The 12086-nt window shown below is 35.1% G+C and overlaps 1 protein-coding gene across 2 annotated transcripts in view; it reads right to left on the bottom strand.

The window, feature by feature from the left end:
• The window catches only part of DPP10 (dipeptidyl peptidase like 10), a 1400194-nt gene that overhangs the window by 490405 nt on the left and 897703 nt on the right, over nt 1-12086 (bottom strand). The gene's annotated exons all lie outside the window — the stretch shown is intronic.

The raw sequence follows: 12086 nt of genomic DNA on the forward strand, positions 1-12086 counted from the left end.
CACAGCTATCTGGGGGGGGAAAAGTACAGTTAAGACATAAAATAGAGCACTCAAGCTTGGGAAGAAAAACTGGGAGAGCTTTTCTTTGAGAATTCAGGCATTCAGAGTGCCTACATATATTGTGAAATTCAGAAAACCACATGCATGCCCAGAGCAGGTTGAATGTTCAGAAAAGACCTGAGAAGACCCTAAGTTTTCACCTCTGGCTGAACTCTAGGCTTATAAAAACAGGAAGTGAAGGCTAAAACAGAGCTGTAAATGACCTTGTTAAGAAGTGAATAAGTGCTCTAGCACAGAACTAATCTGAAAAGAATGGGAGTTTGTTTGGCTCCTAACATACAAGGAATTCTTTGTAAAAACACTAGCTGAACACGAGCTAAAGGAAAAGAAACTTCAAGACTATATATGACAGAAAATACTGACTTTTCAAAATACATCAGAAAAGTCAATTAAACAACAATAACAAAAACAGCTACAGCCTACAGCAAACAACAAAAAATATGCTCTGAAGAGGGGGAAGAATCCAATATCAAGTGTTCCACATTATTGTATCCAAAATGCACAGTTTTCAGTGCAAAATTTAAAGTATGGAAAGAATCAAGACAGTATGGTCTACTGACAGAAGAAATTAACAGAAACTGCCCCTGAGGAAGCACAGACAAGTTACTTATTAGACAAAGAATTTAAATTGTCTTAAATATACTCAGAACTAAAGGAAACCATGGACAAAGAGCTAAAGGAAACCATGAGGACTATAAAAAAGAGAAAAACATTAAAGAGAGAGAATTTTTTTTTTAAACCCACATATATTCTGGAGCTAAAATGTACTACAATAAGAATTAAAATTTACTAGGGTGTTCAAATTCTATGAATCAAAATCAACAGAAATGAAGGAAGAAATAAGTCTTCAAAAGTATTTGGAGGAAGGAAGAAATAAGTCTTCAAAAGTATTTGGAGACTTTAATAGCTCACTTTCAAGATGTACACTACATTTAGACTGAACCTTAGTAACAAAATACAGGACTTGAACACTACTAATAAGGAGACATTTTGTGTGTGCGTGTGTGTGTGTGTGTAGACATATACGTGTGTGTGTTTTATATATAAAACACTCCACCCAAACACAGCAGAATACATTCTTTTCAAGTACATGGAATATTCTCCAAGATACAACATATGTTAGTCCACAGAATAAGTCTCAATAAATTGAAAAATACTGAAATCATTCAAAGTATCTTCTCTGAATGCCGTGGAATGATGGTAGAAATCAGTAAGAGAAAGAAACCTGGAAATCCACCTCTAAGAAAATTAAACAACTCACTGTTAAGAAGAAATGTTTCAAGGAAGAAATCACAAGGCAAATTAGGAAATGCTTTGGAACAACTGCAAATGAGAATGCAAAATACCAAAACTTATGAGATGCAGTGAAAACATTACTCAAAAGGATATTTATAGCTATAAACATCTCCATTAAAAAAGAAAGAAATGAAATCAGTAACTTAGCCTGACAGATAAAGAAGAAAAAAAGAGCAAAACAATGGAGAGAATCAATAAAATCAAAAGTTGTTTCTTTAAAAAGATGAACAAAATTGACAAGCCTTTGTCTAAGATAAAAAAAAAGAACTTGCAAGTAATGTCAGATATGCAACTGGGAGCATTACTATAAATTTTACAGAAATGGAAAAGACTGTGAGAGAATAAAATGAACAATTGTTTGCCAACAAATTAGATGACCTAGATAAAATGAGCATATTTCTAAAAACACACAAACTACCAGACTGACTTCATAGGAAATAGAAACTGTATAGATTTATAACAAGTAAATAAAATAAAAGAAATTGAATCAGTAATGAAAAGCATTCCAATAAAGAAATATACAGGATTAGATGGCTTCACTTGTGAATTCTACAAAACATTTAAAAAATGAACACCAACGCTTCTCGAACTCTTCCAAAAACCAGAAAAGGAGGGAATACTTATTGATTCATTCTAACCTGAATTATTAATTCCTGATCCAAATCTAGACAAAGACAACAGAAGAAAAGACAATTTATCAATATTCCTTATATAGTTGGCAAAAATCCTCAATGCAATACTAACAGAGAATGGCAGAATTTTTTTTTAATTAACAATTCAAATTTGTCAGCATATCAAAAGGATTATGCATCATTAAGGAGAGGGATTTACCCCAGGAATGTAAGGGGAGCTCAACAAAGGTTAACCAATGTTAACAACACAATAATAGGAAAAAAAAAAAAAGGAGAAACACATAATCAACTCTAACAAAATCCATCACAGTTTGTTTATAAAAACGTTTTTTAAAAAATCAGGAATAGAAGGAAACTTCCTCAACTTCATGAATAGGTCATCTATGAAAAACCCAAAGCTAAGGCAATAGTCAATGATGAAAGACTGAAAGCTTTACCCCTATGATCAGAAATGAGAAAAGGATGTTCATTTTCACCACTGCTATTCAACACTGTCCTAGAATCTAACCAGAATAATTAGGCAAGATAAAGAAATAAAAGGAAGTGGACTTAGAAAGGAAGAAATAAAACTATATTCACTAAAAGACCAAAGAATCCTTAATAACCTACTAGAGCTAATAAATTAATTCAGCACAGTTAAAGGGTACACAATCAACATTCTACAATTAGTTGTATTTGTATACACCAGCATTGAGTAATCCAAGAAAAAAAGGATATTAAAAAATCAATTCTATTTATTGTAACATCCAAAAGAATAAAAATCTTAGGAATAAATTTCACCAAAGAGTTAAAGACTTGTACTTTTAAAACTACAAAGTATTCCTGAAAAAAATCAAAGACATAAATAAATGGAAGAACAAAATTTGTTTGTCACTTGGAAGACTAATATTTCTAAGATGGCAGTATTGACCCAAAGTGATCCACATATTCAACACAATTACTATCAAAACCACAACTGCCTATTTTTGCAAAAATGGAAAAGCCAATCATACGGAATTCATATGGAATCGCAAGGGACTCTGAAAAGGAAAACAATTAAAAAAAAGTTGGGCCAGTCATACTTTCTCATTTCAAAACTTATTACAAAGCTACAGTAACCAAAACAGTATGATGCTGGCACAAGGAAAGACACATAGAGCAATATATTAAAATTGTACATCCTTAAACAAATCCATATTATCTGTGATCAGTGATAATCAACAAGGGTGAAAAACCATACAGTGAGGATAGAAGAGTCTCTTCAATAAATGGTGCTAAGAGAAATGTATGTTATGTAAAAACTGTAGTTGGATTCCCTACCTCACAGCATATAACAAAATATAGTCAAAATCAATCAATGGTCTAAACGGATAAGCTAAAACCATAACTCTCTTTAAAAAAAAACATACTGGTAAGTTCTTATGACTTGGACTTATCAGTGGATTCATATATATGGCATAAAAGCATGAGCAACAACAACAAAATAAACTGAACTCCATCAAAATTAAGAACTTTTTGCATCAACGGACACTACCAAAAAGTGAAGACAACATACAGAACAGCAGAAAATATGTGAAAATCATACATCTGGCAATAGATTATATCCAAAATATAGAACTTATACAACTCAACAACAATGAAACCAAAAATCCAATTAAAACATTAGCAAAGGACTTAAATAGATATTTCTTCAAAGAGGTTGTACAAACGGCCAATAAGCACATGAGAAGATGCTCAACATCACTAACCATTATGGAAATGCAAATTAAAGCCAAATGAGGTACCACTTCACATCTCTTGGATGATTATCATTGAAAAAAAATAGAAAGTAACAAGTGTCTGTCAGGATGTGGAGAAACTAGAACACGTGTGTATTGCTGTTGGGCATGTAAGATGGTTCCAATGCTGTGCAAAATAGTTTGGCAGTTCCTCAAAAAGTTAAACAGAGAATCACCATATGATCCTATAATTCCATTCCTAGTTACATACCCATAACCATGAAAAAAATAATAAGACTCAAAAAATACATGTACACACATGTTGATAGCAGCACTATTCCCAATAGCCAAAATGCAAAAACAGCCCAAATTTCCATCAGTGGATACAAGGAAAAAAAATTGTGGTATATACGTACAATGGAATACTATTCAGCAATAAAAAGGAATGAAGTACTAATATCTGACACATGGATGAATCTCTACAACATTATGTTACGTCAAAGAAGTCAGGCATAACACATCACATATTCTTTGGTCATGCTCACATGAAATATTTACAGAGGTAAATCTGAAGAGACAAAGAGCAAATTGGTGATTGCCAGAGATGGTAGAGGTAAATGGGGAGTAACTGCTCACTGGGCATAAGGTTTCCTTTTGGGGTGATACAAATACTTTGCAGTTAGAGGTAGTGGTTGCATACATTGTGAATGTACTAAATGCCACTGGATCATTCATTTTAAAATTGATAATTTCATGTGAATTTCATTTTTTTTTTTTTTAGTAGGCTGTATGTCCAATGTGGGGCTTGAACTCATGACCCTGAGATGAAGAGTTGTATGCTCTACCGACTGGGTCAGCCAAGCACCCTGTGAATTGCATTTTGATAAAATTAAAATTGTTCTCAACACCAGGCTTTGAATCAGAGAATAAAGATAATGAATGTGATTGGGAAAGATAAGGTAATTGGAGTAACTAGAACTCCTAAATGTTGAATTATAATCTATATAAAAAAGTAAATTTACTGGCTTTGTTCCCCTGTTATATAATTACAGATGATGCCCCAGGAGAAACAAGGTGAGCTGTGAGTCTAGGATCACAGATCTTCTATACCCTGTGCAAAAGACAAATTGTGATGCACAGATTTAAGGAACAGTCTTCCGTATAACTAAAAATGTTTTCCAAGTCTCGTTTCAATGATTTCAGTTTTTCTAGAGTTTATTCAGTTGGGCTCTAAACTCAGTAGAACAATCTTAGACCAAGAAAAATATTGTAGAAAACAGGTCAAAGCAATGAACATTCATTGAAATTGTTCCAGCTAAAATTTCATTTTCCAGAACAATGGCAGAAAGTGGGATATTATTTAGTTTAAAGGGCTATTTAATTAAGGTTTTTATTTGTCTGTCTGTTTTGTTTATTAGTTTTTACAGATAGAGTCTCCTTTTACACCTAATAAATGAACTCTGGAATGGGATAGCTTAAGCTACAGTTCAAAGACAAGGAGCTGGATGATAAATTCCCCGGCAAATAACTGCATATTAAAATAACCCCCTCCACAAACACAGGAGGCAAATGTATGCTAAAAGCTTTGACTTTCTTCCTCCAGGAGGACAGGCAGTTGAATGCAACTCCCTCTTTTAAGGAAACTTTGCTTTTCAAGGATCAGGCTATGTTATTCCCACCATTTTTAGAGGCGAGGCTATCATATTCCTAAAATGTATATTTCAATGAAAAAATATGACAAAATATTTAAAGCTGTGACATATAAATTTTTGTACAATGTGGTTTATAGAAGAAAGTGTGGCCTTCTATTTTATCCTGGGTATTTGAGGTTCCAAAAAAAAAAAAAAAACACCCAAACATAATAGCTGAAATAAAAATTCATACAGAATTTACATGCATAATTTTCAATTGACTACTTCTGCCACTCCCTTCCCGTTTTCCCCTTATGTACCCCAGTTTATTCCTTCTCTGTTATACCTTCCATTTAAAGAAGATACAGAATCAACTCATTTATTTAAAAAATCAGGGTGAGAATGAAGCAGAGCACATTTTTTTTTCTTTTTTTTTTCTTGTCTATACTTTCTATGGGTGCAATAATATATCTTACCCTATATTTCAAAGGTTAAGACACATGCTAGAATCAAAAAGCCCTGGGAGACTGAGGCAGCTTTTCCATGTTCTGGTTCTGTGACAGACAATTTACTTAACTCGTAAGACTCAACCGAATAATGTAGAATATGCATAAATTAATAGTATCTATCTCACATTAGTGGTGTAAGGATAAATAGTGCAAACAAAGCACTTAGTATAGTATCTGGCTTGTAACAAGCAGCTAATAAATGTTGCTTATTAAAACAGATTCTCTTCTGTCTACTGACTTATAAAATTGAACACACCATAATGTAAGCTAAATCCATTATTTATCTGATTAGACAATAGAAAAAAATGAGACTATGTAAAGAACAAATCTGACTTAAATGTAAATGCAATCGGAAAGCAAAGACAAAAGTATAACTGTTCTTACTTTATTAATATCGGAGAAAATTATTTTTCATTCAACATGAGAGAGAAATCTATTAGGAAAGCAACAATAACCCATGTTATCCAGGGGGAAACTTTTAGAATCTGTCATTGTTTTCCCTTTGGCAGCCTGATTATGCCTGGGTAATACTATATTCAAATGGGTTCATCTGTGCTGTTCTTGGAAAAACAAGCACAGACAATTTAGCTTATGCCTATCAATACATCTTTTTTTAATTCAACAAAATAAAATAGACAATTTGCATCTTGGTTGATGTTGATGTTTACAAGTGAGTAATGCAAATCTTAAAATCTGTAAAACATTATTTCCCTCTCATAAAAGCATTATGGGATGGTTTAGTTGTTGCTTTGACATTTTAAAACACAGGTCAGATGCTTAAAGACACCTTTTAAATTGCAGCTGCCAAGAGAATGCTTGCAACATAATATAAGATGACATTTTTACTAACAATAACCAGGAGCGATTGTTGTGGTAGAACATAATAGTAACGACAATAAATTCATTTTGAGTTTTTGCATAACAATAACTAATCAGCTGTCACCATTCCAATAAAATACTTATTTTATCAAATGCTTTCTAGAAAACTCTTCTTTTCCTAAGTAGGAACAGATTAATCTTTTGTAAGCCTCCTTTCAAAGGGTCAAATCGTTCTTTATTAAAAAAAAAAAAAACTGATGTGTAAGAAAACAGGAAGAAAGAATCCTTTTCCTCAAAGTCTTATTTTCAAGCACCTATCAAGGCTAGGGCCTGAAGTCAAGTCAGTCTGATATGGAGGTAAATGTAATCCCTCATTCTGCAATACTTTCTCCACAAACTAGGCACCTACGTTATCCAAATTCTTCTGACCTTAGCTGTATTACCTAGAAAACTGCACTTTCTTTAAGTTGGTATATTATGAGGAATAAATGACAGGATTATACACTCTCCTTGAAAAATGTAAGTTGGCATTTCTTCAAAGACAGATACACACCCTTAAGTTTTAGCTTCTAGTTTTTGTTTTATTGCTCTGGATAAGGCTGCCTAAGTTTCTCTGGTTCCCTCAGCTTCCTCAGTTCTAAATCTTGGCTCTAGTGAATGATTTGAACATAACTTCATGGGTCAAAATCCTTAACTGACATAAAGATTTACCTAACCATTAACACCACAGTGGCAATCTAACATGTCTAAATTCTTTCCCAACATGGCATCTGAAATTAGTGTAAAATTCTTACTATCAGATATACTTCTAGAAGTGAAAATAAAGGCATGCATATAGTGGAACAAGACGATCCCTATTAAAGTCTTGTTTAACTGGGATCAAGCAGAGTCCTGATGACTTATACATGAATGCTAATGACTTAGATATGAATGCTTCTTTTCTTTTATGCTCTGTTAGACCTGCAAAGACCAGCTCAGGATGCTTACCTGAAGAGGGTACTAAAGGAATGGGAAATTGTTCTAAAGAGCTAGAGCTAATGATGAAGACACAATTTCAGTGCCTTACAATTTTGTCTTTAGTCAGCCATAGTAGTAAATAAATCTGATGACCCTGTTTTGACACTGACTGATTAGATACACCAACCAAAGGGCAGCAGGCCACTGTTGCTGACAATTGGGGTACCAGACATAGTCCACACTGGTGCCTATCTCAATACGGCAACCAAATTGAAAGCTTAAAGAATATTCTCCTCTAAATACATCCTGATTCATAAAATACATGTCTCTCCTCTCAAAACAGGTAAAACGTTTAAGTGCATTCTGCATGAAATGTTTATGGACCATGATCATTCTCATTCTACATATTCCATGTAAATATGAGACTGCACAGGGCATGCATAGCTATGTAACACCAGTCTTCATAACTTAGGCATGGATGTACATTCATCTATTTGTAGAGTATAAATACCGATCTTTGAGTTACATATTCTGAACATAAGCATGGGTGCTCTTTTCTCTTTAAACTGATTCAGTACCAACAACAACAAAAAAATATGTAGACTTGATCAATGCATCTAAATAAGTCTGCCCTTTAATAAAAAAAAATGAAGTGAATAATTTGTTCTTTTCAAAAATAGTTACTTATTAAAGAAATACTTGAATGGTTAACCTGCTCTTCAAAAATAATTAGGGCTTCTCTTCACCAGGCAGGGAAGTCACTGACTATCTTGGAAATTAAGACACCTGTGTCAAATTACTTCTGTAATAAAATTTTCAATCAAACCAAAATTACAATGAACATGTGTTTCTCTGGTTATAGGCTTGCATTCCCTAGCACTTACCTCCAAAATGTGATGCTATTTTGAGCAAAACAATTTCTAAATCATTTCTTAGACTAGATAACTTTTTATATGCTTTCTTCCCCCGTCCCCCCTGAAAAACAACCCATTAAATATATTTTCAAAGTAGAAGAGACTTGGTGTGAGAGCTCACCAGATTTAATCTGTTGCTACATTTGTTACCAAACAAGCCATAATTATTGCTATTGTTGTTAGTGTTATTATATTAGATCCTAGATATTTGAGCTGTAAGAAACTTCAAAAGATACTTCATAGTCTGCTAAACCAAAAATGCCCTTCTTCAACCAAACATTTAATGTCAAATTAGGTAAGTGATTTGCCCAGGGTTATTATATAGCTATAAAAAGCATACGGAGGGGCACCTGGGTGGCTCAGTCAGCTAAGCATCCCTACTCTTGGTTTGGTTTTGGCTCAGGTCATGATCTCAGAGTCATGAGACTGAGCCCCACATAGGACTTTGCAGTCACGCCTGGGTGGCTCAGTCGGTTATGCATCTGCCTTCAGCTCAGGTCGTGATCCCAGGATCCTGGGATCGAGTCCCACATTAGGCTCCCTACTCAGCGAGGAGTCTGCTTCTCCCTCTCTCTCTGCCCCTCCTCTGCTCCTGCTCTCTCTCTCTCGCTCTCTAAAATACAATAAAATAAAGGACTTCACAGTCAGGAGGAGTCTGCTTGTCCCTCTCTCTCTGCTCCTCCCCCTGCTTGTGTGCTCTCTCTCTAAAATAAATAAATAAAATCTTCGTTAAAAAAGCATATGGATTGGGGCGCCTGGGTGGCTCAGTCCTTAAGCATCTGCCTTCAGCTCAGGTCGTGATCCCAGGGTCCTGGGATCGAGCCCCGCATCGGGCTCCCTGCTCAGCAGGAAGCCTGCTTCTCCCTCTCCCCCTCCCCCTGCTTGTGTTTCCTCTCTCGCTATGTCTCTCTCTGTCAAATAAATAAATAAAATCTTTAAAAAAAAAAAAAGCATATGGATTTTTGACCCCCACCCTTATTGGAAGGATTGTTCTAGAGTCGGCCTTTAGTCCTCAAGGTCTAGTATTTTGCTGAATAATTTCTCGATCAGAAGTTTCTACTCATGACACAGATTCCCCTTCCTGGTTAAAACTTTCCATTCGCCTGAGTAGTTTTACCTAGAAAGTTGACCTTAGAGGCTACTGGTGGACAAAGGGAACAACAGAAGGAAGTATTGTACATTATCGTTCTAGCTGGAGGTTTTCCTTTGTGGGTCTATTCTAGCACAGCTGAGGGGTCTTAAACCTGAGAGTCAGAAGAGGAAGACATGGTGTAATTAGACTAGAGTCTGACCACAGACTTGCACAGGCACACACACCTGCTAAATCAAAAGTCTACACTAATGGTCTCGATGCACATTTTAGATTAAGCAATCTCAGGTTTTTCCCTGTCTCATGAGGAAGGTAAGACTACATAACTTCTAAGACTGCTTCCAGGCTTATGACTCAAGTCTTAGACCACAAACTCTTGGTCTCCTGACCTTATATTTCACTATGCTGTTCAGTTTGAGTCCACCATTAAGGCCCTGTAACTAGGCTCGTATTTGCTTGTTCATAACTCAAGTAAATTCCTACCCACCCTCATTACACGTACCTACTTCATCAATTTTTATAATTTACCAAGTCTTTGGTGGCATTGAGTTTATAAATGAGGAGTGCATAATGCAGTTTAACTGTTTCCTATAGCAATACTTTTTCCACTCCAGCATAATGACTTTTATTTTTCGTATCATATTATTCCTGACCAAAATAACAGTAAAAACCATAGACCTTTGAACATGTGGTATATTAAATGTACTTAATAAACTATAAATCTAAAAATAATTTCTACTTCCATTCATATGACTAATCTCACATGAAATTAAGTCTTTGGGTTGAGGATGTGTGGTTGTTGTGTGTTTGTGTCATTAGGGAAAAGGGATTCAAGGTGATGGATATAAAACAGAAGAGAGCAAGGCCAACTACCCATAGCACCTGGAATGTGGTAAGAACTCCATAATTATTTATTGATGAATGAATAAATGACTGAACAAACAGACCACTGAAAGGCTGACTCCAGATTAAATATTTAGTCCCTTTCCATCTGCCATAATTTAAAATCGAAATTACGGAAGATCTATATTCCGGAGAGACTTTACGTTTTTTCTTAGAAATCGCCCTCATGTAACACAGTGTTGGGCGTTGTGTCTGGTGGTCAATAAGTACTGAAGAATAGCAATAATAAGAGGAATAGCAACAGCAGTGCTAGACACTAAACACTTGAATTATTTTATGTCATCTGTCCCTCATATAACACTGTAAAGTTGGCACAGCATGTTGCACCCATAATGCAGATGAATGAAATGGTGGACAAGTTTAAAAAACTGGCCAATTTCACAAAACCAGGGAATTATAGAACCAGAACTCAAACCAAGGTGTGTCTTGCCCAAAGTCCTTGCTTTAAAAAATGAATAAGTGCATGACAAATTGATTTCAACCATACTCTGTTTTGATATTGAACAACACGGAAACGGCTGGGTAGAGGAAGTTTAATTTAGTCAGTGGCCAACTCTATAAAGTGGCTTATACCAAATACTCAAAGGACCCCAAAGTATCACAATGGCCTCAGAGAGTAACAAGAAATTCCGAGAAAATGAATCAGCAGGCAAAGCTACTATAATCAGATGGAAGAAAGTTTAAGAGAAACACACAGGCATCAGGGCACCAGTATCTCCATCTGGTTAACAGTCCCCAGTAGAAGGCAGTATACCCAAGGCATTCATTTTTTAATAATTACATTAAAATTATTTAAGCAGAACACTATGTTGAACATAAGCTCATCCTCCTCTAACAAAGATTCTTGGCATTCAGCAACAACTTAGAGCCATCACATTGCTCAGTTACACTGTCTTGCAGATGGACATATGAGGCAGTTAAGACAGGGCTCCTGAAGAGAATGCTGGATAAGTCAGCTCTTATCAGGGAAGTTTTTCTTTCTCTCTCTTTTTCTTTCTTCCCTTTCTTCCTTTTCTTTCTTCCTTCCTCCCTCTCTTTTCTTTCTCTCTCTCTCTTTCCCTCCTCTTCCCTCCCTCCTGATTTCTTTCTTTTTCAATCTCTTCATATGTTAAATCATAATTACAAAATATTTTTGGCAATTTATACATTTCAAAGCCAATATTTTTACAAAGATGGTATATTTCACAAAGTACCACATTGGCGCAATTGATACTGTCATTTGTATAATTAGTCACCATAATTAGTTGACTAACTCTGAAAGGGAGCTATTATTGTTAATCCCATTTTGTACATGAGGAAATAAATTCAACGTGTTTAAGGGCTTGTAAATAACAAAAGTGGGGCAAGAACTGAAGTGTAAATACGTATTATTTAACAACAGGCTGTGACTTCATTATATCAATTGATTTGCGGACTAGCTTAATCCTATTTTTTATAATCCTGAGCAATCTATGGGTGTCCAGTCTTTGAGGAAGCTAGGTGGGCGGGTGTAGCAGCATGCCAAATGCATTTGTTCCTGGAAGACAGTTTGGGGAGTTTTAAAAGTCATCAGACTTTCTCTGTCTTCCAATATTAGCA

The sequence above is a fragment of the Neomonachus schauinslandi genome, chromosome 3 (genome assembly GCF_002201575.2).
Source record: "Neomonachus schauinslandi chromosome 3, ASM220157v2, whole genome shotgun sequence".
Lineage (NCBI taxonomy): Eukaryota > Metazoa > Chordata > Mammalia > Carnivora > Phocidae > Neomonachus > Neomonachus schauinslandi.